This window comes from Gopherus flavomarginatus, chromosome 11, assembly GCF_025201925.1.
Source record: "Gopherus flavomarginatus isolate rGopFla2 chromosome 11, rGopFla2.mat.asm, whole genome shotgun sequence".
NCBI lineage: Eukaryota > Metazoa > Chordata > Testudines > Testudinidae > Gopherus > Gopherus flavomarginatus.
This window is the reverse complement of record NC_066627.1, coordinates 16,458,320-16,485,684: the sequence shown is the minus strand read 5'-3', so window position 1 is coordinate 16,485,684 and position 27,365 is coordinate 16,458,320. Positions and strand designations below refer to the sequence as shown.

At 46.9% G+C, this 27,365-nt stretch overlaps 2 pseudogenes; one reads left to right on the top strand and one right to left on the bottom strand.

Annotated features, from left to right (window-relative positions):
* The first annotated feature begins 3,382 nt into the window (after window positions 1-3,382).
* Window positions 3,383-4,402, top strand: LOC127031122 (olfactory receptor 6N1-like; annotated as a pseudogene).
* An 18,549-nt stretch (window positions 4,403-22,951) lies between these two features.
* On the bottom strand, window positions 22,952-23,859 carry LOC127031267 (olfactory receptor 10A7-like; annotated as a pseudogene).
* Window positions 23,860-27,365: the final 3,506 nt, after the last annotated feature.

Genomic DNA, 27,365 nt, shown 5'->3' with positions numbered 1-27,365 from the left:
TTTATTTATTGTATCTGTGTAGCAAGGTGACCACCTGCTCCAGCCCGGAAGGGGTTGGAAAAGCCCTTCAGAGGGCCAGGGCTGGGCAAGGTAAAACCCTGGCTGATTGGGGGAAGTGGCTGCAGCTGGGGCCATGCCCCAAACAGAGCAGCAGGGCCTTATAAGAAGGCCTGGGATGCCAGAAGAATCAGTCTCTCTCTGACTGGAGAGGGAGACAAGCCTGGCTGCTGGGGAACTCACCCAGGGTTGAGAATGAGGCAGGGCTGGGAAAAGGCCTTAGGAGCTGGGAAGCCCTAGGCCACCTAGGTATTGGGCTTGCAGAGGGGCAGCCTGAGGGTGGGTAAAGGCAGCCAGTCCAGACCCCTTTGTCTATGATGAGTGGCTGATACTGCAGTCAGCCCCAGTGAATGGGGGCTAGATGGAGACTGGGCCGTAGCGAAAACTGAGGCGAAATGGGGATAGTGGGTTGGGGGTTCCCCATGGAGGGGAGACCCAGATTGGTGGGATACTGCCAGGGGGCAGCACCTCAGTTAAAGAGGCACTGGAGTCCAGGGAGGGACAGGGGGGCCAGAGGACAGGCGGATCACCAGCCTGCAGAGGGTGCTCCAGGGCTGGAATGAGCTAATTCCTGGAAGTCACCAGCAGGCGACACCACAGGGGTGAATCTGCACGTCTGAAATCTGCTTCTACCTGTTTGCTTACTTCCAATTCCAAATGATGTGTGCAATTGACTGGTCAGTCCATAACTCAGGTGTTAGTAACTCTGAGGTACTTCTGTATGTAAACATTTAGTTCAAGCAACAGCATTAGAGCTGAGCTTTAAGCTACTCCTCAAGCAGGTGCTGTGCAATCCAGAGGGGGATCGTACCCTGCCCTTGTCCAGCACTCATTGGGATGACCCAGCATTCACCCTTACGGTTCTTGGCTGAACTCATTCTGTGGGGGAAGGTCCTGCAGGCTATCCCTGCTCCTGAAGCATGAGGATGAGATTCCTTAAAGAGAGGATTCCCTGCATGGTATTTGTGACCATCTCTGCTCCAGGACTGGTGCATATAGTGTCAATAAACAAGTTACACTAAGGAATTACCACACTCCAGATCACTACATTCTCCTCCCATGGCATACCAATCTGCAAGGCCCTGATTTCTGCTGCTGCTCAGCAAAAGGGAGACAATATTGGGAAATAAATAAATAAACATTAGCAGGCGCTAATCCCATCCAAGTTCTGTGGGAGAAATATTTCCATTAGGTTTGTGTGTGTGTATCTGTGTGTGAAAGGGAAAGAGAGCGAGAGAGAAATATTTCCTGTCATGCAAATCTTTCATTTGCAAAGTAAAGTTTAAATTTACTTTACATTCAGTCTTCTGTGTGTTTGTTAAACTGCACAGCTTCAACACCCAATCTGGCACACCTGACTGATTTCAGCCATTATTATTCATGCACTTGTTCTGTTGAGAGCAATGGGACAATCTACATGAGTGAAGGTTACTGAGCAGAGGCGGTCTCTGCAGGACCATACACTTCATGGGCACTGTTATATTTCTGCCATGAACAGCAATGACCTCATAGAGCAGGGAGCAGAAAGGCAATTCCTCTGGCTGTGGGAGGTCGGTTGCATCAGGAAAGTTGTTTGTACAGTCTGCGCAGAAAACAGAGCGCTAGATCCCCAGGCTCAGCCCCTTTGGAGGTGGACTCAAGGGAAATGCAGCCTGCCATGGAGAATGATACAAATATAAGGAGACATCTGCACTTTGTAAATGAAAGGGGAAGAGCGTGTTCTAAGACAGATCATGGCAGCTGTTTGTCCATTCAGGTAGGTGCAGGTCTATTTACTGAGAAGATCCAGCCTGAGTCCTGGCGGCTGAACCCTGAGGTATCAGAGTTCATCTCTTCAAGCTTCTCCTGTAGTTACAGGCGAGGTCCATCTTCCTGACAGCATTTCTATAGCACCTTCCAGATAGGGCATGTGTGTGCTTTTTGAAAATTAGCAAGACAAGATGGGTGAGGTGATATCTTTTCTTGGACCAACTTCTGGTGGTAAGAGAGACAAGCTTTCGAGGCAAACGGAGCTCTCCTTCAGCTCCATTACTTCTTCCATCTTGCTTCTTTAATATCCTAGGACCGAACTGACAACAATAAAACTGCATACAACTTTTGAATTTTAGCATTTTTGGCTGCAGCTTCTCACAGTAGAGCCAGTTGATGTTAACCACACTATTTAACAATGGGGAAATTAAGAACATGTCTTATGAAAGGTCCTCAGCTGGGGATCTGGCCCATTGACTCCAATGGAGCTAAGGTCAATTGACTGGGATCTGGGACAGTGTGAGTCCCCAGATCACCCATTCAGCACATGCCAGATGTGCTCTGACTTCACCATCAGCATCTTTGTTCCCCAGTTCCCTTCTCATCAGCCCTCAATCATTTTGCAGCACAAGAGTCGCACCCCAGTTAGGGGTCACAGAATCACAGAAGATTAGGGTTGGAAGGGACCTCTGAAAATCATCTAGTCCAACCCCCTGCTCAAAGCAGGGCCAATCCCCAGACAGATTTTTTTTACCCCAGTTCCCTAAATGATCCCCTCAATGATTGTACTCACAACCCTAGGTTTAGTAGGCCAATGCTTAAACCACTGAGCTATCCCCTGGATAACACATCAGCCTGGCTTTGCCCTTTCCTAAAATCCACCCTGAAGAGAGCTGTATGTTGTTATTGTTTCACAGCCAACACAGGGAATGCGACTATGAAACAGAAAAGGCATTGCCAGTCCCTCATCATGTCACCACCACCACCATCATCATTACATGAAGTAAGGAAGAACTGACTCCATTTTATAATTTATGACATAAACTGGTCTGTTGTGGAGGTAAAAATAATTATTCCTTTTCCTGTAGGACACTAAAATTCTGATTTTACCAAGATTGATTATTAAACTAACTCCTGTAAATTCGAACAGAAGATCAGTGCCTAAGGACATTAGATGTTAAAGAAAATCTTGATGTAAGATTTGTGTTGACGTATTCATTGATTTTTGACTCTTTCTAAGAGATGACATGATTCTGGCCATGACCACCAGTACATTGCTGCTTTGAAGTATCATTGTTAAGCCCCAATATGACAGCAGATCAAGAAGGGGTCAGATCAGTCACATCACTAATTGGGCTACCAGAGAAATGGGCTGTTGTTATAGTAGTTATGGCTCAGGTATAGCAGAGGGTGAGTCTGCAGAGATACCACAATTCTGCTCTCAGACTGAGACTCCTGGCACTTTACTCTGAAGTCTCTATTTAGTCTTAACATTTCAGTGGGTAATTGGAAGCGGGGGAGGAGTTTTTGAAAGTTCATGGAATGAATTCCTGACAGTTGATTAACTTTCAGCTCTATGTTCTTCCAATTAGGTTGGCACGGCTTGTTTTCTGGTTCCTAAACTCAACCCATGGCAGACAGAGACCAGGGAAACCAAACGGCCATCACAGAATTCATCCTCCTGGGATTCGGGGATCTCCCTGAGCTGCAAATTCTTCTCTTCCTGCTGTTTCTAGTGATCTACATAGCAACTGTGGCCAGAAGCACCCTCATGGTTGTGCTAGTTGTGGCTGATCAGCACCTTCATACCCCCATGTACTTCTTCCTGGGGAACCTGTCCTGCTTAGAGATCTGCTATTCCTCCACCATCCTGCCCAGGATCCTGGCCAGTCTCCTGACTGGGGACAAAACTATCTCAGTCAGCGGCTGTATCACACAACTGTATTTCTTTGGTGGTCTGGCAGGTACAGAATGCTATCTGCTAGCAGCGATGTCTTATGATCGGTATTTAGCGATATGTAAACCCCTGCACTATTCAGCTCTGATGAACGCCAGGTTTTGCCTCCAGTTCACAGCTGGGTCATGGTTCAATGGTTGTTTGGCTGTTACCATCGTTGTATTACTCATGTCACAGTTAGTATTCTGTGGCCTGAATGAAATTGACCATTTGTATTGTGATCCCGTCCCACTGATTAAACTTTCCTGTGGGGACACACTCCTCATCATGTTGTTGAATTTCATCCTAGCCTGTATATTTACACTGCCTCCGTTCCTGTTAACCCTGACATCCTACGTCTGCATCATCAGCACCATCCTGAGAATCCCTTCCACCACTGGGAGGCACAAAGCCTTTTCCACTTGCTCCTCCCACCTCATTGTGGTAACAATTTTCTATGGAACCCTAATGAGTGTCTCCATGCTACCAACACTCAATACACTGAGAGTGCTAAAGAAAGTGCTCTCTCTTTTCTACACAGTCCTGACTCCCCTGGTGAACCCCCTCATCTACAGCCTGAGAAACAGAGAGGTTAGGGAAGCCTTGAGCAAAGCACTCAGTCAATATGTGGCTTTCAAAAAAACGTGCAGAGACTCCTAGATCGCTACTGAGGCTGAGGTTTTCAAAGCTGCCCGGCTGATTTAGGCAAAGAGCCCCCACTGATATCAAGTTGAAAACTCCCATTGAATATGTTAGGGCTGATGGGAGGAAAGCAATGTAGATGATCTGTGTGGAGTTACTGAGGCAGAGTGTTTATAGTCTCCTGCTGTGTCCATCTAACAAAGAGGAAAATGAGGTTCTGGAGAATTTTATCCTCCTCTCATGTCCAGCAGTGCAGCACTGACACATACAAGATGCTTTTTTTTTCTGCATGGTTTTGGCTTAACATTCACCTTATGTGAGGAGTGTTGATGACATCTGATAATGCACAGAGCTGTCTTGTCATGTAAGGCACAAACTCCACTAAATAAAAGTGCAAATCCCTGTGTATATTCCCTGTTGTTCATTGTTACTCTGTGTTTGACAATAACATCTGGTAATTAAATTCCAACAGCCTAATGCAAATAAAACGGTGTGGGTGACAGTATCAGAAAGCTTGTTGCTGTAAATCATTTCTTGTGCCCCCAAGGACAGACTGGAGGTCAGTGTTTTCCATCTAAGTGGAAGGGCCAGAGAGGGAGGTGGCCATAACCATGGTCGCATCATGGAGTTTCCAACTGGGGGTGGAGGGAGACATAATTTTCACCATTTTTTTAATTCTCAGAACAAACCCATTTTTGACGAAAATAAATGTATGAGTAATAAAAATACCAACTCCTGGTGCAGCGTGTCAGGATGTCAGCCTGGGACACCTGCCACCCCCAAAATGGTTCCTCTAGGCACCCCCACCATACCCCCTTGCACACCAATCACCTGCATTGCACTCCCACAGCCTGGATTCAAACAGCCAGACCCCAGCAGTGACCTCTGGGCGCTTCACCAGGAACAGCTTCATAGCTCTTCTCTGGGCTAAGCCTGGCTGTGTTCAGCTCTGGCAAAGCACCAGTCCCAGGCTCACTGGGCCCATGAGTGAACGGAGGTTGGGCAACCAGAGATAAGAAGACTCAAAGCCCAGGTGAAGAGGAACAGTTCTGAGACAGCTGGGGTTTGCCAGGGTGCCAGGAGAGGTGCACACGTAGAACTGAGGCTGGTCCTGGGCTTGAGCCTGTCCCACAGTCACTGAGGAGGGACTCAGTACATGGCATTGCAGGGCAGAAGCTGCTCAGCTGCTTACAGCTGCATGGAGCAGTTAAAAGGAAGGACCATATCACACTCCAGGGTGCAATCCATACTAGTGAGAGCTTGTGTCACCCTGCCCTGCAATCTGGGGTGCCTCACAATGCTTAGTTAGTTAGTTAGTTAGTTTAACTCAGTTAGTTTAACTTCTGTGCCAGGGAAGATAATGGAGCAGGTAATCAAAGAAATCATCTGCAAACACTTGGAAGGTGGTAAGGTGATAGGGAATAGCCAGCATGGATTTGTAAAGAACAAATCGTGTCAAACTAATCTGATAGCATTCTTTGATAGGATAACGAGCCTTGTGGATAAGGGAGAAGTGGTGGATGTGATATACCTAGACTTTAGTAAGGCATTTGATACGGTCTCGCATGATATTCTTATAGATAAACTAGGACAGTACAATTTAGATGGGGCTACTATAAGGTGGGTGCATAACTGGCTGGATAACCGTACTCAGAGAGTAGTTATTAATGGCTCCCAATCCTGCTGGAAAGGTATAACAAGTGGGGTTCCACAGGGGTCTGTTTTGGGACCGGTTCTGTTCAATATCTTCATCAACGATTTAGATGTTGGCATAGAAAGTACGCTTATTAAGTTTGCGGACGATACCAAACTGGGAGGGATTGCAACTGCTTTGGAGGACAGGGTCAAAATTCAAAATGATCTGGACAAATTGGAGAAATGGTCTGAGGTAAACAGAATGAAGTTCAATAAAGATAAATGCAAAGTGCTCCACTTAGGAAGGAACAATCAGTTTCACACATACAGAATGGGAAGAGACTGTCTAGGAAGGAGTATGGCAGAAAGAGATCTAGGGGTCATAGTAAACCACAAGCTTAATATGAGTCAACAGTGTGATACTGTTGCAAAAAAAGCAAACATGATTCTGGGATGCATTAACAGGTGTGTTGTAAACAAGACACGAGAAGTCATTCTTCCACTTTACTCTGCGTTGGTTAGGCCTCAACTGGAGTATTGTGTCCAGTTCTGGGCACCGCATTTCAAGAAAGATGTGGAAAAACTGGAGAGGTCCAGAGAAGAGCAACAAGAATGATTAAAGGTCTTGAGAACATGACCTATGAAGGAAGGCTGAAGGAATTGGGTTTGTTTAGTTTGGAAAAGAGAAGACTGAGAGGGGACATGATAGCAGTTTTCAGGTATCTAAAAGGGTGTCATCAGGAGGAGGGAGAAAACTTGTTCACCTTAGCCTCCAATGATAGAACAAGAAGCAATGGGCTTAAACTGCAGCAAGGGAGATTTAGGTTGGACATTAGGAAAAAGTTCCTAACTGTCAGGGTAGTTAAACACTGGAATAGATTGCCTAGGGAAGTTGTGGAATCTCCATCTCTGGAGATATTTAAGAGTAGGATAGATAAATGTCTATTAGGGATGGTCTAGACAGTATTTGGTCCTGCCATGAGGGCAGGGGACTGGACTCAATGACCTCTCGAGGTCCCTTTCAGTCCTATGAGTCTATGAGTCTATGCTTAGCTGCTGTGGGTCCCAGCCTGGGCTGTTCACAACCAGCCACCAGCATTCAGGTCACACCCCGAGTGTCTATGAATAGCCATGGCCCTGGTCCAGCAGCTCTGTCCCAGAAGCCTGTCTGCAAACATCAGCCACACTCTGTCCTCCACCAGCCCTGTTTAGCACTTGCAGAGTGACCCCAACACACTCCGAGCCCTGGATCTTCATCCAAAACTAGTGTTCTGCATTGACCAGCTGCCTCCAGGACAGTTCTCGTATTATATTGTTGGGTCTATAGAGGTTAATGTATAGCAGTTTTCTAACTTCCTTGGAGTTAGCAAACAGTTCGGTTTAAACACAAACATTGGATTAGTTTATTTAACTACAAAGAAGTAGGTTTTAAGAGAGAAGTAGAAGGCATTAAAGTCAATAATGTTTACAAGAGAAATGAAGATAAAACATTGTATAGTAATTCAACAAACTAGATTTGGTTTAAGGTGACAGTCTAACCATATGTTTCCAGCAGTGCCCTAACAAGGGCGAGGCGAGTGAGGCACTTGCCTCAGATATGCAGAGCCTAGGGGGGCAGGTGTCAGCTGCTCTCTTGGCTGCTGGTGCCTCTGTCTATGGCAACCAGAGACGCTGGCTGGCAGAGAGCTGAGCCTGAGGGCAAGCGAGCAGCTGGCTGCTGCAAGTCAGGAATGGGAGGGATAGGACAGAAAGGCACATACATGCTTCTGAGAAATAGCCTTCCCCTCCCCCGGCACTCACTTGGAGGAGACACTGAGGCGGCTTCTGGTGGGAGACAGGATCATTGGCAGTGGACCTCACTCATCACCTGAGCAGCTTCTGGGGCTTTGGTGAGTGTTTGACCCTGTGATCTGCACACCCCGCCCCCAGCCATCTCTCCTGCAAACTGAGCAAGGGGCAGCCCCATCCACCACCCCAAGTGAGGCTATGGCGAGGGACAGCAGAGGAGGAAGGAAGCCACATGTGTTGGCTGTCACATCCCCCAAGCACCCACCACCCTCAGATCCCACACCCCCCTTCCGGCCCCCAAACTCTGTCCCAGAGCCTGCACCTCAGACTCTATCCCAACCTCTCAACTGTCCTACACCCCAATCCCCTGCCCCAACCCAGGGCCTGCACCCCAGACCTCCTCCCCCACCCAGGGGGAGCTTGGCAGGGGTATGCCAGGCTCTCAACATGGTAATTATGGGTACTTGCAAGCTAGGTAAGAGATTTTTAAAATAGATGGCTATGAAAGAATCAGAGCCCATTCCAGGTATGGGGGTCAACTTGGGATGAGATTAAAAAGGAAATGGGGAAGAGGTTAGAGGACCCAGAGGGATGGGGGCTGGCTGAGGAGCCCACCCTCCTTGGTAAATGGGTAGCAGAAGGAGGTCTGTGCCCACTGGGACAGGATGCTTTCCACGGAAAGGAGGCACTTCAGTCCATTTGTAAGAGGTTTGAAGTAAAGGCAGCATTATGGAAGGCTGCCACTAATCTTTCAAGTGTGGTGCTACTCCTGGAAAGGCAACTGGAGGATTGTAAATTAGAGTTAGGGGTGGCTAAAGATAATTTGGCACTACAGGGTTTGGAGTCAGAAGCAGAGTCAAGAGCCCACCTTAAGAGACAGAGCTGTGACTTGGTCATAGTGGAGTGAAGGAAAAACGTTTCAAAGTGAAAACCAGAGAGAGAGCAGGTTAACACATGGAGTTACTCAGAAACAGTGAACTGCCACAGAGAACAGCAATCCTGTAATCCATCTGGCATGCAAACAAAAGCAGCAGACACTGGGGGAACAAATTCAGGGTTTACAAGAGCAAGTAACAACTCCCATTCCTCTCCCAGAGCCAGGATAAAAACTAGAGGTAAGTGTTCCCAACTGTTTTAACCCAGGGAGCCCTACTCTTTGCTCAGAGCTAACTATATTCTTGTCTGCTTCTTCACAGCAGTTTGCTAAATTTGCTGTTGTTAGCCTATACTTTAAAACAACCTCACTAGGTTAATTGGTTGCTTTTCACCCCACCCCCCTTTCGCACTTTGGTTTTTCTGACATTTTAATGGAGGGTACTTTGGATACTTATGTGAAATGGTTTTGCGGACAAAGCATGACAGGGGTCTGCTGTATTCCACTGAAATTTTTAGAGTAAAAGACGCATGGGCAGCCATAGAGACAAATGTTTTCCTGCCTTGTTGAACAATCCCAAGTAAAGAAAGCACAGACTAAGGCAGCTGTGTCACCAGGATTGTACTTGGTGGCTTAGCCCTGGTCTACACTGCGAGTTTAGGTCAAATTTAGCAGCATTAGATCGATTTAACCCTGCACCAGTCCACACAACAAATCTATTTTTGTCGAAATAAAGGGCTCTTAAAATTGATTTCTGTCCTCCTCCCCGATGAGGGGATTAGTGCTGAAATTGACCTTACTGGGTCAAATTTGGGGTAGAGTGGACACAATTCGATGGTATTGGCCTCTGGGAGTGGAGAGCGGCGCGGCTGCGGTTTGTCCTTCAGCAGGGCTGTGGGGTATCCCACCGCCTCGCCCTAGCTCACCAGCTGGTGGCCCTGCTGTCCTGGGAACTAATGCACACTCAGCTAGGGGGGTTCAGACCCAGGGTGGGGTTGAGTCAATAGTCTGAAACCGGCTCAGGCCCTAGGTCAGGGTGGAACAGCAGACACTGAGTCCGAATGCTCAGACCCTCAGGCAGGGCTGAGCAGTAACAGTAGTCTTAAGCCCGGCCCTAGGTCAGGGCAGGGCAACAAACAGGGCTGAGCAGTAATCATAGGCTTTGGCCTCCTCAGGCCAGGGGAAGGGGGAGTCTGCCACCCCGGAATGGGGTGGCAGGGGGGACGCAGGCCCTCCCACTCCACTAAGTCCCAGCCCGGGGCCCTAGCAGCAGCAGAAACTCGCTGCTGTCAGTGGGGATCCTGGCCGCAACACACTGACATTGGCTCTGGCAGTGTTGCAGCCAGATGGGGGTCGGTTGCCCCTGGGATACTTCCGCACTCCCCCTCATAAGGTACCTGAGCCGGTGTAGCGTCACCAGCGGTCTCGAACACCATCGGCTCCTCTGAGTAAGTAGCTGAGGATAGGCTCAGCGGCTCCTCGGGATAGCAGGCAAGAGGCAGGCTCGACTCTTCCTTGGGGTAGCTGGAGCGCGGTGGCAGGCTCGGCCAGTCTTCCTCGGGGTAGCGTGTGCGGGGCAAGCTCGGCCATCCTCCTTGGGATAGCGAGCGTGGGGCAGGCTCGGCTGGCCGGGTGTGAGGTCTGGCTGGCAGCGGCTGCAGACATCTGGCCCCTGCGGTGGCTGGGCCTTGACTGAGCTCTGCAGGAGATCATTTATACTTCCGGGTCTGCACTGTGACCTCTGAGGGGCGGGTGCAGGACCCAGTGGCTCTGCCCACGGTGGTGGTAGGGGAGGTTTGTCCCTCAGTGGGGCTGTGGGGTATCCCACTGCCTCGCTACAAGGAGGCTCTATTGTAACCACTCTGGACAGCACTCTCAACTCAGACGCACTGGCCACATAGACAGGAAAAGCCCTGCGAACGAATTTCATTTCGTGTTTGACCAGCATGATGAGCTCAGAGGTAACCATGCAGATTGCATCAGCACAGGTGACCAAGGAGTTCCAGAACTGCAAAAGAGCTCCAGCATGGATATAACGGGAGGTACTGGATCTGCTCGCTGTATGGGGAGATGCATCCATGCTATCAGAACTCCTTTCCAAAAGATGAAATTCCGTAACATTTTAAAAAATCTCCAAGGGCATGAAGGACAGAAGCTATAACAGGGACTCGCAACATGAAACTTAAGGAGCTCAGGCAAGCCTACCAAGGAGCCAGAGAGACAAACAGCCGTTCCGGGTCAGAGCCCCAGATATGCCGCTTCTATGGTGAGCTGCATGCCATTCTAGGGGGTGTCCCTACAACTACCCCACCCCTGTGCATGGACTCCATCAATGGATTCTCACACAAAAGGGATGCAGATTTTGGGGATGAGGAAGATAAGGAGAAGGTTGAAGATAGCGCATAGCAAGCAAGAGGAAAAACCATTTCCCCCACGATCCAGGAACTGTTTTTCACCCTGGATCTAGTACCCTCCCAACCCACCGAAGGCGGGCTCCCGGACCTAGAAGGCAGAGAAGGGAGCTCTGGTGAGTGTACCTTTGTAAATATAATAAATGGTTTAAAAGCAAGCGTGTTTAATAATTAATAGGCCCTGAAGACTTGAGATGCATTCATGGCCAGTACAGCTGCTGGAAAAGTCTGTTAATGTGTATGGGGACGGAGTGGAAATCCTCCAGGGACATCTCAGTGAAACTCCTGGATGTAGTCCGAAAGCCTGTTAGCCACGCGGTGGGGGAAGGGGTGACGTGATCATCCCAGGGAACTGGGTGTGTGTGTGGGGGGGGTTACTTAAGTTTGTGCTTCACATTAACCCAAAAACCGCAGCCCCTCCTTTTTAAATGGCCAACCCAATGGGTGCTTGGTATGTGAAATGAGGGTGCTACTGTTTGAAATCATTCCCACATGTTATGAAAACTGTGGCTTACCATAGCTGCCTGCAAGCTGAATTCTGTTGCCCGCCAGCCCTGTGTGTATGATCTCTCACACCAAATGGGCAGGCCCTCAATATAAGAGGCAAAATGCAACCATGAAAAGAAAGCACACATGCTATGTAATGTTAACAGCTTGGTTCACTGTGAAAGCGTCTACCCTTTGTTCTCTAAAATGTGTCTTTCTCAAGACTACTGTCCTTTTTTTTCCTCCCGCAGCTGCAAATGTTTCAACACTCCCTTTATCAGCTTTGTCCCAGAGGCTAGTGAAGATTAGAAGTTGAAAAAACCACACTCACGATGAAATGTTCTCTGAGCTCATGCAGTCCTGTCCCCAGCAGAATGCATGGAGACAGACACTGTCAGAGTGCAGGAAAGCACAAAATGGATGCAAGGACATGTGGCGGGATCAAGATGATAGGTGGCATCAGCATGATGAGAGGAGGCAGGATGCAATGCTTAGGCTGCTAGAAGATCAAACTGATATTCTCCGGCGTATTGCTGAGGTGCAGGAAAGGCAGCAGGAGCACCGACTGCTGCTGTAGCTCCTGTGTAACCAACTGCCCTCCTCCCCAAGTTCCATGTCCTCCTCACTCAGATGTCCAAGAACACATCTGGGGGCCTCCGGGCACACAACCACTCCACCCCAGAAGACTTCCCTGTCCCTGCCTGCAGGTATATGGGATCTTGAGGAGCAATTACCACACAGCTGGGGTTCCAATTAATTTCTTTATTAAAGGAAAAAAAGGAAGCGGTGGGAACTTAATAATGAAATACGATGGGATGGGGTGTATAGGGTGTTTACAATAGACAACGATGGGGGGGTTCTTTTTATTGAACAGTGTAGGGAGTTCTAATAGTGGGCTACAGCAAGTGGGGTTCAGCACAATGGGATACAGTACAGTCAATAAGCAACTCTAGATACAGTATGGAAATGCAAAGCGTACCCAAAAGAAATGCAAAATAAAATGGTAGCTTCTATATGAGTTAATAGCTAGATACACAATGTAACACAGTGGCATCAATGTAAATACAAAGTATATCAGAAAAGTGGAGGCAACCAATGGGGTGTTATAATTACAAGTAAAATGTGAGTTACAGTACAACAATACAATATCAATATAAAGGCTGGGTCAAGAAACAGGAGGGGGGGAGTGAGTGATTAGTGGTATGCAGACGAGCGGCTGGAAGCAGTGAGAGACTCTGAAGCCCTGCAGGGTAAGGACAACAGAGCAGTGTGATGGTGATCTTCGGTAGGGGAGGGGCAGCGGAGAAGTGTAAAGAAGGGCTAGAGAGAGGTTTAAGCAACATGCTGACACCAAAAACAAAGGTAAAAAAAAGCAGCAAAGGGTTTGGGAAGTTTCACAGAGGGAGAAGCAGCAAGGGGTTTGGGAAGTTAGGAGGGTGATGCAGACGCAGGGGGGGAAGCAGCAAGGAGTTGGGAAGTTCGGAGGGAGAGCAGATGCGGGGGGAAAGCAGCAAAGGGTTATAACAGGGAGACACGGAGGAGCACACAGAGGGGGAGATTGGAGCGGGGGAAAAACAGACACGGGAAAGTTCAGGGAGAGATCGGGACAGCAGGAAGGCGAATTTAAGCAACAAAAAACCTTATCTATCTTAACCAACGACTAGGCAAAACAACAAATATCACAATTCTAAGCAAAGCTATAACAAGCAACTATATGGAGCAACAAAACAGTAAACTATAACAAGGCAGTTGAAACTTACAAGCTCTACAATCTTAACAAACTATGACTTATTAAACTAAAAAAAACAAGACCTATGGTGCACCTTATGCTATGGGGAGGTTACAGAGGGCAGAGTGATATGTGTCCAGGACCCAGCTCCCAAGGAAGCCAAGGGATGGTGGCTACAGCGGTGGATACAGCTGAAAGCAGAGAGCCCCAAGGCAAAGCCCACAGGAGCAGAGCTTAGCAGCGGCACAAACTTATTTCTAGCGGCAAAGAGCCCTGGAGTTTAAGAGAGGTTTTAAGACACAGACCAAGGTTTAGCTTGAGTCTGTGTGCTGGGGAAACAGAGCCAGCAGCTAAAATAATAAAACAAAAGTATAGAAAGTTTTACAGAGAGATTCTTACCAGTCCCCAAGGCAGCAGCAAAGGCAGAAGCAGCAGCAACATCAGAAGAGGCAAGGAGGGCTCGGTACAGTCTCAATAATCAGGAGATCTCTCAGGTAGCAATTCGTTCTTCATGGGGGAGGGGGGCGTTCAAAAACCGGGGGTACGCTCAAAAATAAAATGAGAGTGGAGAAAGGACCCCCCAGAACCCCTGGCTGATCAGACCAGGCAGCAATGCAAGAACCTTTCTGAGGTGCGTTTCAAAAATGTCTAGTTTTAAAGGCAAACTTGGGCAGTTTCCCGCCAGTAATGCTGATAGGCTACCTCTGTCACAGGGGAAGGGGCACAGGGAAAAAACTGAAGGTAAGCCCAGAGACATGCCTGGACATAGTCCTGTGCAATAGGTGACTCAAGAGCACATGAGGCCTATGACTCATGCCCAGGATCTTAAAAACACATTAGGTCTTGCAGCTCTGGACATTGCCTACCCTACACCAAGCCCAGGCTCAACGAGGTGATAACAGGACTAACCCTTTGAACAGGGCAGTGGTCCCACTTAGCACGCAGCACAAGTGGCCATCCCTTTGAGAAGGGCAATGGCTCTTGTTAAACAACTTAAGGGGCCCTCCTTTTGAGAAGGGCAGTGGCCCTGGTAAACAATTTAACAGCCAGGGAAGGGCGGCCACAGGAGAACAGAAAACAAAATGGAGTCTGGGGACAACTGTAAGAAACAAAATGGAATAGGGGATAGCTGTAACAGACATTCCCAAGCAACAGAAAGCTGCCATTCAATAAATAAGTTTTGAAGTGCAGCGTGACCTTGTCCTTCCCTCCTCCCCTTCTCCACCACCCCACCCAGTGCTTCCCTCCTCCCCAGCCCTCCAGCCTACCTTTGCATTTATCCCCCCATTTGTGTGACAAATTAATAAAGAATGTATGAATTTGAAACAACAATTAATTATTGCCTCTGCAAGTGGTGATCAAAGGGGAGAGGGGAAAGTGGTTGGCTTACAGAGAAGTAGAGTGAACCAAGGGGGTGGGTTTTCATCAAGGATAAACAAACAGAACTTTCACACCATAACCTGGCCAGTCATGAAACTGGTTTTCAAAGTTTCTCTGATGCGCAGCGTGCCCTGCTGTGCTCTTCTAACCGCCCTGGTGTCAGCTGCACGTAATCAGCGGCCAGTTGATTTGCCTCAACCTCCCACTCAGCCATAAACGTATCCCCTTTAGTCTCACAGATATTGTGAGCACACAGCAAGCAGCAATAACGATGGGGATATTGGTTTCACTGAGGTCTAACCAAGTCAGTAAACTGCACCAGCGTGCTTTTAAATGTTCAAATGCACATTCTACCACCATTCTGCACTTACTCAGCCTATAGTTGAACAGCTCCTTACCACTGTCCAGGGTATCTGTGTACAGCTTCATGAGCCATGGCATTAAGGAGTAGACTGGGTTCCCCAGGATAACTATAGGCATTTCAACATCCTCAAAGGTGTTTTCTGGTCTGGAAAGAAAGTCCCTTTCTCCAGCTGTTCAAACAGACCAGAGTTCCTGAAGATGTGAGCGTCATGTATCTTTCCCGGATATCCCATGTTGATATCAGTGAAATGTCCCTTGTGATCCACCAGTGCTTGCGGCACCACTGAAAAGTACCCCTTGCAGTTTATGTACAGGCTGCCTTGGTACTCCAGTCCCAAGATAGGGATATGCGTTCCGTCTCTTGCCCCACTACAGTTAGGGAATCCCATTGCAGCAAAGCCATCCACTATGACCTGCACGTTTCCCAGAGTCACTTCCTTTGATAGCAGCTCCTCAGTGATAGCTTTGGCTACTTGGATCACAGCAGCCACACAGTAGATTTGCCCACTCCAAACTGATTCCGGATTGACCGGTAGCTGTCTGGCATTGCAAGCTTCCACAGGGCTATTGCCACTTGCTTGTGAACTGTGAGGGCTGCTCTCATCTTGGTATTCTTGTGATTCAGGGCAGGGGAAAGCAAGTCACAGAGTTCCATGAAAGTACCCGTACACATGGGAAAGTTTTGCAGCCGCTGGGGATCATCCCAGACCTGCAATACTATGTGGTCCCACCAGTCTGGGCTTGCTTCCCAGACCCAGAATTGGCGTTCCATGGCATGAACCTGCCCCATTACCACCATGATGTCCAAATTGCCTGGGCCCGTGCTTTGACATAAGTCTGTGTCCATGTCCTCATCACTCTCGTCACCGCGCTGCTGTCGCCTCCTTGCCTGAACTTGAAGTTTCTGGTTCTGCATATACTGCAAGATAATGTGTGTGGTGTTTACAGTGCTCATAACTGCCGCGGTGACCTAAGCGGGCTCCATGCTTGCTGTGATATGGCATCTGCACAGAAAAAAGGCATGAAACAATTGTCTGCCGTTGATCTGATGGAGGGAGGGGCGACTGACGACATGGCTTTCAGGGTTGGCTTACAGGGAATTAAAATCAACAAAGGGGGTGGGTTTGCATCAAGGAGAAACACACACACCTGTCACACGAAGCCTGGTCAGTCATGAAACTGGTTTCAAAGGCTCTGTGACGCGAAGCATGTCTTGCTGTATTCTTCTAATCTAATTGCAAACAGCCTAGTCAGCAAACAGCACCAGCGAGATTTTATACATCCAAATGCACATTCTACCGCCATTCTGCACTTGCTCAGCCTATAGTTGAACTGCTCCTTACTACTGTCCAGGTTTCATGAGCCATGAGAGCAAGGGGCAGGCTGGGGTAGGTGTGACCACGCCATGCTGTCAGCTGGGAGAGCAGCCTGAGGCAAAAGCCTCCAACTCACATGATATTCCAGGCAGGACTGAATCTCCATTAGACAAAACATAAAGAAAAGAATGACCTGGAGTCACTCTCATTTATGTCCAGCCGCCCTCGACCGACCTCATCGAGGTTGGCAGGAGCAACCAGCAGACAGCAGCAGACGGTGCAATATGGCTGCTAACCATCTTTGCTAACTTGCAAAGGCAAGGAGCTGCTGCTGTGTAGCAATGCAGTACCGCGTCTGTCAGCAGCACCCAGGAGATTATGGTGGCAGTGAGCTGAGAGGGATCCATGCTTGCCGTGGTATGTCATCTGCACAGGTAAGCCAGGAAAAAAGGCAAGAAACAATTTTTTGCTGTTGCTTTCATGGAGCGGGGCGAGGCTGACGACATGTACCCAGAACCACCCTCGACAATGTTTTTGCCGCATCAGGCATTAGGAGCTCAACCCAGCATTCAAATGGGTGTCAGAGACTGCAGGAACTGTGGAATAGCTACTGCAGTTCAACGGTCAGAAAAATCGATGCTAGCCTCGGTACTGTGGAAGCACTCCGCCGACTTAATGCACTTATTGGGGACGCATACAATCGACTGTATCAAATCAATTTATAGAAAATCAACTTCTATTAAATCGACCTAATTTTGTAGTGTAGACATACCCTGAGTCTTTATTGGCAGACTGCACCATTTTAAGAAAAAGTGTAAGAGTCAACTCAATGATGCTGCAGAAACAGCAGCTGATAAACACAGCACTCTGAGTGAGAGATCGGAGGGTTTAAGTTCACAAAACCATGCTGGCAGTGAAACTTTAAAAGCCATGGCAGCAAAGACTAATATAATGAAGCTCAGATATGATAAACTGAATGTGGAAGTAAGTGATTTAAAGAAAGAGAATGAAGAGTTAAAAGTAGCTTTTGCAGAAATTAGTACTGCAGAGGTTGGAGGGAAGTAAACAGTTGGGAACTGTGGAAATGTTAAAAGGTAACAGTTGTGGTAATATAAGAAGGGAATTCTTGGAGTGATCATAAAACCCGGTTATGTAAATATAACTGTATGTACAACTCGGTACATTCACATTGGGTGGAACCTGGAAGCTAAACCAATGATACAAAGGGGTCAGGTAGCCACTGCAAGCGCAACTCTGTTTTATCCCCAGAAACCTTTACAGCTATTCTGAAGGAAAATGGGCCCTTTTCCCACAGAAAGTCTGTAACTAATCAATTCCGTGAGACAATCTGATTTAAATTATTTGAAAATCAGACAATTTAATCAAAATGACTAAAAGAATATAAAGGGTTTCCATTGGAACTTGACTTGATTGCACAAAATGGAAATGTCATCTGTATACACTTGAATAAAATTAAGTGGAGTAGTGCAAGAGATATTAAGTAATTTTTTTAATTTTAAATGTGTATGTGTATATATATGTATGTGTAATTATATAATGTTCCTTTTAAAAAATCATAAACCAACACTCCAGGTAATTGACTCTGGCCAAGGAGCCACCTTCTGGTCAGACCTCATGGGGGACATCACCAAGCTCACCAGAATGATACATTTGTTCTGTATTGCCTATCACCTGCAGGCTGCGGGGCAGGTAGAGTGTATGAGACACACCGTCAAAAGTAAACTAAAGAAGGGAGTGGAAATGGAAGGGAAGAAACTGGTCACCATTATTGTCATTTATCTTAATGCCAGTAAGAGCCAGGGAATTAAAAGGTGCAGGATTCTCCCCCATTAGGCTCTTATGGAAAGGCTGAGTGACATTATGAAACGAGCCAGCCCAACAGTATATCAGGTACAATTTGGGCTGGCAAACAAAACAAGCCATAGCTAAACCGGTTCCATTCCCCACAGCTGAAATCATGGAAAGGATATTTTAAGCAATAATCTGTCTCCACCAGGGGGCTAGGAAATATTTCTTTTGTTTTTCAAACACTGTATAGAGAAGCTGGAGCCAGCAGGAGAGCAGCCCAGAACACTGGTGGTGTACTCCCACGACAAAGATTATGTTGTGTGTTTTGTGTTTGTCTTGTTATCACTGTTATTTTTGGGGATATTATACAAGGAGAGTTAACTCATGTAGACCTCTTTGTCACCTGTCAGGGCCAAACAACCTCCTTAAAGGTTCCCTCAAAGGAAAGGATCGTGCACTCTGAACAACAGCAGGAGAGAAGTGCACAAGAAGCCTGGTTTAACATATTAAATTCAAATATTTTTTTGTAATAAATAATTAGTATCATGAATGTACTATTATAGTTAATGTAAGGTAAAACTTAATTAATAATACATAATGTGCATATTATTATGAAATTATAAGTGTTGTTTAATAAAATAATCCTGGTAGGGCTCCATAAGTAATACCATTTAAAAAGGAATTAAAGACACTTACTACCCATTGTGACAGGGTCAGGCCAGATGGCTACAGGAGAGTGTTCCTGTTGGTTCGCACAAAACTATTCAGCAAATTCAGCCCAAATTCACAAATAGTTTAGGTTGACCCACACAGCATTTTTCAGTGAATAAACTAGTTATCCAAAAAATTGCACTCAGCTCTACTCTGAACTAACTGTCCACAAAAGACCCTCCACCTCCAAGGCAACATTCCATTTCACTCAGATCACTAAAACCAGGAGCCAGATTCTGGCACCAGACTGATGTGATAATTGGGCCTACAAATGTACCCTGAATGTTGATGGGAAAAGTTAAGAAGAGAGGCAGAACTACTGAATTAGTCCAGACGAAAAGGCCTACTGGTATTGCTCAAGGACTGTGTTAAGATCATGATGGGCAAACAAGAAAAATGTGGAATCAGAGATCAGTGAACTAAATTTGGTGTATCGCAAACTAGGATTAATTGGTTGATGAAATAAAGAGGACAAGGGTTATTCCGTCCACCACTCCCTTTGGGGGTCCTTACAGAAAGAGACTTTTGGGGGAAAACCTGGCAAATACAGTGAGATTCACCATCATGGCTGCCACCCCCACCATCTCCTGGGACCTCAGTCTTTCATCATCCTGATCTTGAAAGAAGTCCTGATTAGTCTAGGAAAGAGAGGGTCCCAGATGTCATTGTCACCTCTGCAGGCTTCAGCTGAATCCCAAAAGCCATTTGGGATGAAATGGGATTGGACTGTAACAAAAACAGCTCCAGCCCATCTCAGGTAACTTCTTCTCCTTTATCTCCATGGGACAGTTATTATCATCTTCAATACCATCTAAGAGACGGTCAGACAAGAGGGTTTTTACTTGTAACAAGTCTTTCAAGCTAAAGGGAACAGGGGATGTTGTTAAAATGAAAACCTTATTTCATATTTTACATTTCAAATGCTTTAACAGTTTTTCTTCTTTTCTGTATCTTTAATAAAAGGTTGAAAGAGTTGTTAATGGTGTGTTTGTCATGGCACTGAATGGGTTAGGTCTCTGTGTAGCAAACCCCAAACCTTGTTTGACACTATTTAATGTTGGACAATGACCAGGTTATGTTAACGCCTTTGACTCATGCGTCCCATCTAAATTAACACAAGACCAACAAGTCAGATGTTGCCTCTTTTACTCACAAGGAGCAGTATCTTGTAATTCCTGGAAAAAGTAATTCCTGATATATATATAGAAAATGATGGGATTTAAATGAACTGTTTTCACCCAAGAAAGGGACCTACGCGTCATTGTGGACAGTTCTCTGAAAATGTTCAGCAGCAGTCAAAAAAGCTAACAGAATATTAGGGACCATTAGGAAAGGGATAGACAATATCATAAAGCCACTATATAAATCCATGGAACACCCACACTTTGAATACTGTGTGCAATTCTGGTCATCCCAGCTCAAAACAGATATATTAGGATTAGAAAAAAAATTGGAGAAGGGCAACACAAATGATTAGGGGTATGGAACAGCTTCCGTATAAGTAGAAAGTCAAAAGACTGGGACTGTTTAGCTTGGAAAAGGGACGACTAAGGAGGGGATAAGATTGAGTCTATAAAATCATGACTGCTGTGGAGAAAGTAAATAAGGAAGTGTTACAAACACATCAGTACTTCTTCACGCAAGGCATAGTCAGTTTGTGGAACTCATTGCCAGTGGATATTGTGAAAGCCAGAAGTATAACTGGGATTTAAAAAGAATTATATAAATTCATGGAGGATAGGTCCATCAATGGCTATTAGCCAGGATAGTCAGAGACGCAACCCCATGCTCTGGGTATCCCTAGACTCTGATTGTTAGAAACTGGGAGTGGATAATGGGATAGATCACTCGATAAATTGCCCTGTTCACTCCCTCTTAAAAATCTGGCACCAGGTACTGTAGGAAGACAAGATATTGGCAGTGCTTAATTTGCAATGAAAGAGGTGCCAGAGCTCAAGCAATTAAGGTACTGAGGCTCAAGCCTTCTTTTTTTAACTATCATATCTGATACAATAGGTGCCAACTCTGTGAGGCTCCAGGGCTGGAGCACCGACAGAAAAATATGGTGGGTGCTCATCACCCACCCCCGATCAATTTCACCCCTTCCCTCCAGCACCTCTCACTCACCAGTGATCATCTCTTCAGCAGCATGCAGGAGGCGCTGGAACAGAGCGGGAAGGAGCAAGGGCAAGGTGTGTTCAGGGGACTGGGCGGAACGGGGTATGATGAGGCAGGGAGTGGCAGAGCAGGGCAGGAAGAGGCAGGGAAGGCATAGGGCCTTGAGGGAAGGGGAGGAGTGGGGGTGGGGCCTGAGGCAGGGCAGGGGACAGCATCCCTGACACAAGAGTAAGTTGGTGCCTCTGTCTGACACAGCTGGGGCTGTGAATTCTCAAGCCTAGAGATGCCAGGGCCAGGGGCAGCTCTATGTTTTTTGCAGCCCCAAACATGGCAGTCAGGCAGCCTTCAGCGGCGTTTCTGCCGGAGGTCCGCTGGTCACGCAGATTCGGCTGTGTTTCTGTGGGTGATCTGCCAGTCCCGCACCTTCGGCATACCCGCCGCCAAAGCACAGTGACCGATACGCTACCCCTTGCGGCTTGCCGCCCCAGGCACGCGCTTGCTGTGCTGGTGCCTGGAGCAAGCCCTGACACAAATTAAGCACTTGATCTGGGCTAGATGGACCATTTTTCTAACCCAGTAAGGAACCCGGGAGTATAACTGAGAGAGAGCTTCCATATATTTTAATTCATAATTGATATAATTCAAAGTAAAAATCACAGCGCAGTCTGTTCTGACTAAAAATGCAGGTAGGGAGTCAGAAAAAGTGAACAGTGACCTGTTTCCGCCCAGTTTCAAACCAGGGGCATTTTGCATATTAGGTGAACATGAGAACCAATACACTATGGGGCTTTTGTATGTTAGGTGAATGTGATAACCACTACACTGTGGGATTCTCTTTTTTTGCCACAGACTTTGTCGAATGTACTGGAATGTTTTCTCTAGCTACAGAAGCTACCTAATGAAATGTTTATATCTATGGCCTTCCTGCTCACAAAGCAGTCATGTCCCCGCCCAAGGCTGATATAGCACGGAGTGCATGTGATACAGAGACCTGGCTCGGGCAGGATTGCTAGCGAGGCATGATACTTTTGTTGTTAAGCAAACACAGCATTTTTTCCTGGCCTCTGCCACTGAATGCCTCCATGCATTAAGCTGTGCCCTACCAATACAGGAGGACTGCATAAGCTAGAAAAACATGTCATCGCAAGTGTATTTTTTTTTCCTTCTAATTTGCAATAACTTCAGGGACGGAGATGATAGGGGGAGGGTAGAAACATTCTGGGGACTGCATAGTCACCTGTGCTGCTGAGTGCTGCTGAGTTTGCCATGCTGCCCAAACAGTAAATTAAATTCAAAAGTTCCCAGGGCTTTTCCTGTGTACCTGGCTAGTGCATGTGAGTTCAAAGTGCTGTCCAGAGTGGCCACAATGGAGCAATCTGGGAAAGCTCCTGGAGGCCAATACTGTCAAATTGCATCCACACTACCCCAAATTCGACCCGGCGATGTTGATTTCCGCACTAATCCCTTCGTAGTGGAGGAGTACCGAAATCGATTTTAAGAGCCCTTTAAATTGACAAAAATGGCTTTCTCGTGTGGATGGGTGCAGGGTTAAATCGATCTAACACTGCTAAATTCAACCTCAACTCGTAGTGTAGACCAGGGCTCTTATTCAAAATTGATATGGCCTTCATTCAGGTTAGTTTTTAATTCCACTTCAAAAGTGAATTAAGCTAAACCAAAGTAAGGCCACTGTAATTCTGAATGAAAGTGTGCACAGAAGGGTTTAATGCAGTTTAGCTAATCCACTTTTAATCCACACCTTTAGAAAGAAAGAAAGCCTGGCTTTAGTTTTCAGACAGGTGCTCATTTATCAGAATCATAGAGATAAGAGGAGAGAAAAGACGCTGTAATGTGAAAACCCAGATAGAAGAAACTGTTTGGTAATTATAATTTATTTTGATAAAAAGTCCTAATTTGAACTGGACAGCCCCAAAACTTTTAAATCTTTCATGAAAACCTTTTCCTCCCCGTCAGTCTCCTCAGAGCAGCCTTCACCTCCTGGTTCCTTAGGCTGTAGATCATGGGGTTTAACATAGGGGTGATGACAGTATAAAACAGGGCTACCACTCTGTCCACGTCCGCTATGTGGCTGGACTTGGGCTGCAGGTACATAGCGCAGCTGAGCTGTAGAACAAGGTGACCACAGTGAGGTGGGAGGAGCAGGTGGAGAAAGCTTTGTGCCTTCCCTTGGATGAAGTCGTCTTCAGGATGGTGTAGAGGATGCAGGCATAGTACATCAACACCATCAGGAAGGGGATGACAGTGATTATTAGGCTGATTAGTACAATGAAGACCTGGCTCCTGGAGGTGTCCCCACAGGCCAGCTTCAGAACAAGGTAGATGTCGCAGAAGAAGAGGTTGATCTCGTTGGGCCCGCAGTAGGGCAAGGAGAAGATCCAAATCACTTTGCCCATGGGCATCAGGATTCCACAGAGCCAGCAGGCAATGGCCATCTTAGTGCAGGCTCTGGGATTCATAATGGTGGGGTAGTGCAGAGGGCAGAAGATGGCCCTGTAGCGGTCATAGGCCATCACAGCCAGCAGGTAGCACTCTGCTGTCCTAAGAGAAAGGATGAAGTGCATCTGGATGGCACATCCAGTGAAGGAGATGGTCCTCTCCTCAGAGACAAAGTTGACCAGCATCTTGGGGATGGTGACAGAGATGTAGCAGCTCTCCAGGAAGGACAGATTCCAGAGGAAGTACATAGGGGTGTTGCCCATCAAGGAGATGGTGTAGACAATGGAGAAACCTACACAAAGCATTACTCGCGTCACTGGATCCTGGGAGAAGCCAAGGAAAATGAATTGGGTCACCATGCTGTGATTCCCCTGTGCAGTTTCACTGGTATAGCTCATCTGAAGAAGGAAGAGGAAAAATATTTTGTACGTTGGCATTATGGGCCAGCTCATAGGGACACAGGAATGGAAGAGACTTCCTGGGTCATTCAGTGTAGTCCAATCCAATCCAGTCCTGGTTACTGCAGGCAGCCCTGTCATATCATCCCATTCGTAAACTGACTCAGCTCCAGTTTCTAACTGGGTAGATTGTCTGCCCCCCCACTCCTATGATGTGGAAGCTGTTCCTACCTATGTGTTCTTGCGGCAACTTTAGATTCTATAGCTCGTCTCTCTCCCCAGAGTTTACCTCTTTCATGTATTTATAAAGGGCAACCAGATCCTTCTCAGCCTGCATTCTTCTAGGCTAAAAACAACAAGCTTTGTTACTCTTTTTGGTTTCATCAGCTGGTATGAGTTGGTGGAGCCACATTGACATCTATCTATCTATCTATCTATCTATCTATCTATCTATCTATAGGAACTTTACATATAGGCAATGGAAAACAGTTCTGGGTCCCTGTGTAAACAGACTGGCTATCGCCTGAACCCCAGCTGGAAATAATCCTCAAAGAGGGGAGAATAATATAAGAATGGAGAGGAAAAAAAAAGATCATCTCTCTCCTCCACTCCTCTCTGCTGATGGCCACAACAATTCTTGAAAAAACACCAAATTGGGGAGAGGTCATGGTCTGAAGGCAGCCAGTAAAGTCTGTAAAGAGCAAATGGTGAGAAAAATTTTGACTTTTATGCTTCGTTACTTGTGATCACTTAAAATCTATCTTTCTGTAGTTAATAAATTTATTTTATTGTTTTATCTGAACCAGTGTGGTTGAACTGAAGTCTTTGGAATCCTCCACTTGAGATAACAGGATTTGTACATATCTTTTTGTCTTGATCAGCCTTTTGATCATCCTCCCTTGTGTCATTAATGAGGGGGTAAGGCTGACCTAGGAGAGAAAGGCTTAAAAGCCAGAGGCTAAGCGACCAAGGGGAGCTAGTGAAGAGCGGACTGCAAACAGGAGAGTTTGAGAGCGAGTTTGTAAGAGCGAGTTGTAATATAATCGCTATGGTTAGAAAAGGCTGCCTCACCAATGCCAACACTGCTTCTGTCTCCTCCACCAGCATCTTCACCAGACAGACAACCTGACCATGGATGCCTCTATGCAGAGCCTGGTGTGGATTTGCAGAGACTGTAGCCTGCATTTCCCACTCTCAGAAAGCCAGGCAGTGGAGACCATCCAGTATGAAAGGTGCCTGCTTCTGCAATCTCTCAGGAAACAGGTGGGAGGGCTACAGGTGGAGATGACTAGGCTGAGGAACATCCCTGCCCAAGAGGAATTCCTCAAGAGTATCCAAGTCTCAGAACGCTATCCAGCTACAGAAGAATGCTGTAACTCCACAGGGGAAGGAGGATATGTCTCTGTGACAGGGAGGACACTGGCTGCTAGTTACTTCTGGAAGCAGGCAGTAGTCCACCCCTACTCCCAACCCACCCACCTTAGTGACGAGGGACCATTATGCTGCCCTGGCAATGAGCAATGATGAGTCACCCCCAGAGGTGGAGGTGAAGCCATGTACCCTCAAGGATGGGATGATCGAAACCACAACTCCCAGGAGGAAACGTAGGATTGTAGTGGTTAGTGACTCTTTTCTGAAGGGGATGGAGGCACTCATCTGTCATCCTGACATGGTATCTCAGGAGGCATGTTGCCTTCCATGGGCCTGTATCCAAGAAGTTATGGAGGGGTTGTCAAGGATCATCTGGCCCTTTGACTACTATCCTCTGCTACTCACTCATGTGGGCACTAATGATACTATGAGGTCTGACCCTGAGCAGATCTGAAGAGTCTACAGAGTTCTGGGAGGAAGGGTGAAGGGGTTGGGAGCACAGGTTATGTTCTCTTCAATCTTTCCAGTCTAGGGTAGGGGCCCAGACAGACACAGATTCATCCTAGAGGTCAATGCCTGGCAGAGAGGATGATGTCACCAGGAGGGCTTTGGCTGACAGCCCATCAGGTGGGCAGTTGGGGAGGGAATAGCCTAGGAAGTTTACAAACTGGGGAGTGGGGCAGCTGGAAGATCTGGACAGACTGGGGTTGGGCAGCCAAGGGTGCCAGCCGCTGGCAACCTGGGGATTTCAGGGAACTTGAGAAAAAGGAACCAGAGATCTCTGGGGAGTGGGGAGCGGGCGAATTGCAGATCTTGGACAGCCCAGAGTCTAGCTAACAGGAGAACCCAGGGACTCACCAGGAAGGGAGCTGGATGAACTGAGCAGCCTACTTGCCCATCCATCAGCCAACCAGGTGGTTGGCTGGTTTCCATCAAAAGTTTTGACATGTTCGACACATTCTGGCAGGACATTTTGATTCCATTGATTAACATTTTCCAGTGGAAAACTGCCAAAGGCTCTAGAGACAGAAAGAGGCTGGTGGCTCCTACTGGAGGGGAATTAGACATAATCTCTATGCATGACTAGTGTCTGTGTGGAAAGACCGTGACTAGGCAGCACAACTACTATACAAGAATTCACTGACTTTTAAGGACATAAGGAGCCATTATGACCACCTATACACAGGCTAGAGAATTTTCTCAAGATTAAAGATGCCCATTTTGAGTTCAGTGGAGTTACTCCTGGTTTACACTGGAGTGAGTAAAAAGATAATTAGCCATATTGACTTATTTCTGTTTACATGGGATTAAAGGAGAAGAGAATCAGCTGCTCTGACTTCAGTGGAGTTACTACTGATTTGCAGTGGGGTGAGTGGAAAGGACCCATCTCCAGTGGTTCAGTGAGCAGGTGTCTGTTGGATCATTTTCTATCTCTTCATTTACTTTTTTGGGGAGGCTTAAAGTAAACTCCCTCTCTTTAAAGTTATACTCATGGAATCCTACTTTCTATATGAGGGCCCTATGGTGAGAGTCCAGGACTTGGTATCAGACAAAGAGTCAGAGGAAGGTACAAGAAAAAAATGATTAACACTAATTTATGTGAAAGGAGAATCCATCGTCCTCAGTGCAGCTCCTCCTGGTTAACACAGCGGTGAGATTATGTATGTAGGATGAGTCCCATTTACCGAAATAAAGGTTACCCCAATTTACATGGAGATGAGTGAGAGGAGAATTCATTGAGATGCCTGATTTACACAAAGGTGGGTGAGAGGAGAGTTAAAACCTTTAACTTTATTTTAACATGGTAAGTGAAAGCTAGTGTGGGAATGGAGCATCACAAGAACACTGAAGACGGGTTCTTTTTCAAACAATACTTTGTAACCAAAATGTTCAGCTTCCAACTCCACCAAACAGCTAAAGCAGAGGTCTCAAAATCCCAGCCCACGGGCCATCTGCAGCCTGAGAACCTCCCCACCGTGGATCGTCGAGGAGAGATGCACGCAGGCATGCTGCTGGCAATATCTGTTGCAGGCTCCACCCACCACAGTTCCCATTGGCTGGGGAGAGAGACAGAGATACCATCACTAGTCACCAGGCAGAGTCAGCCATGGAGGCAGCACCACTTTTTTCCACAA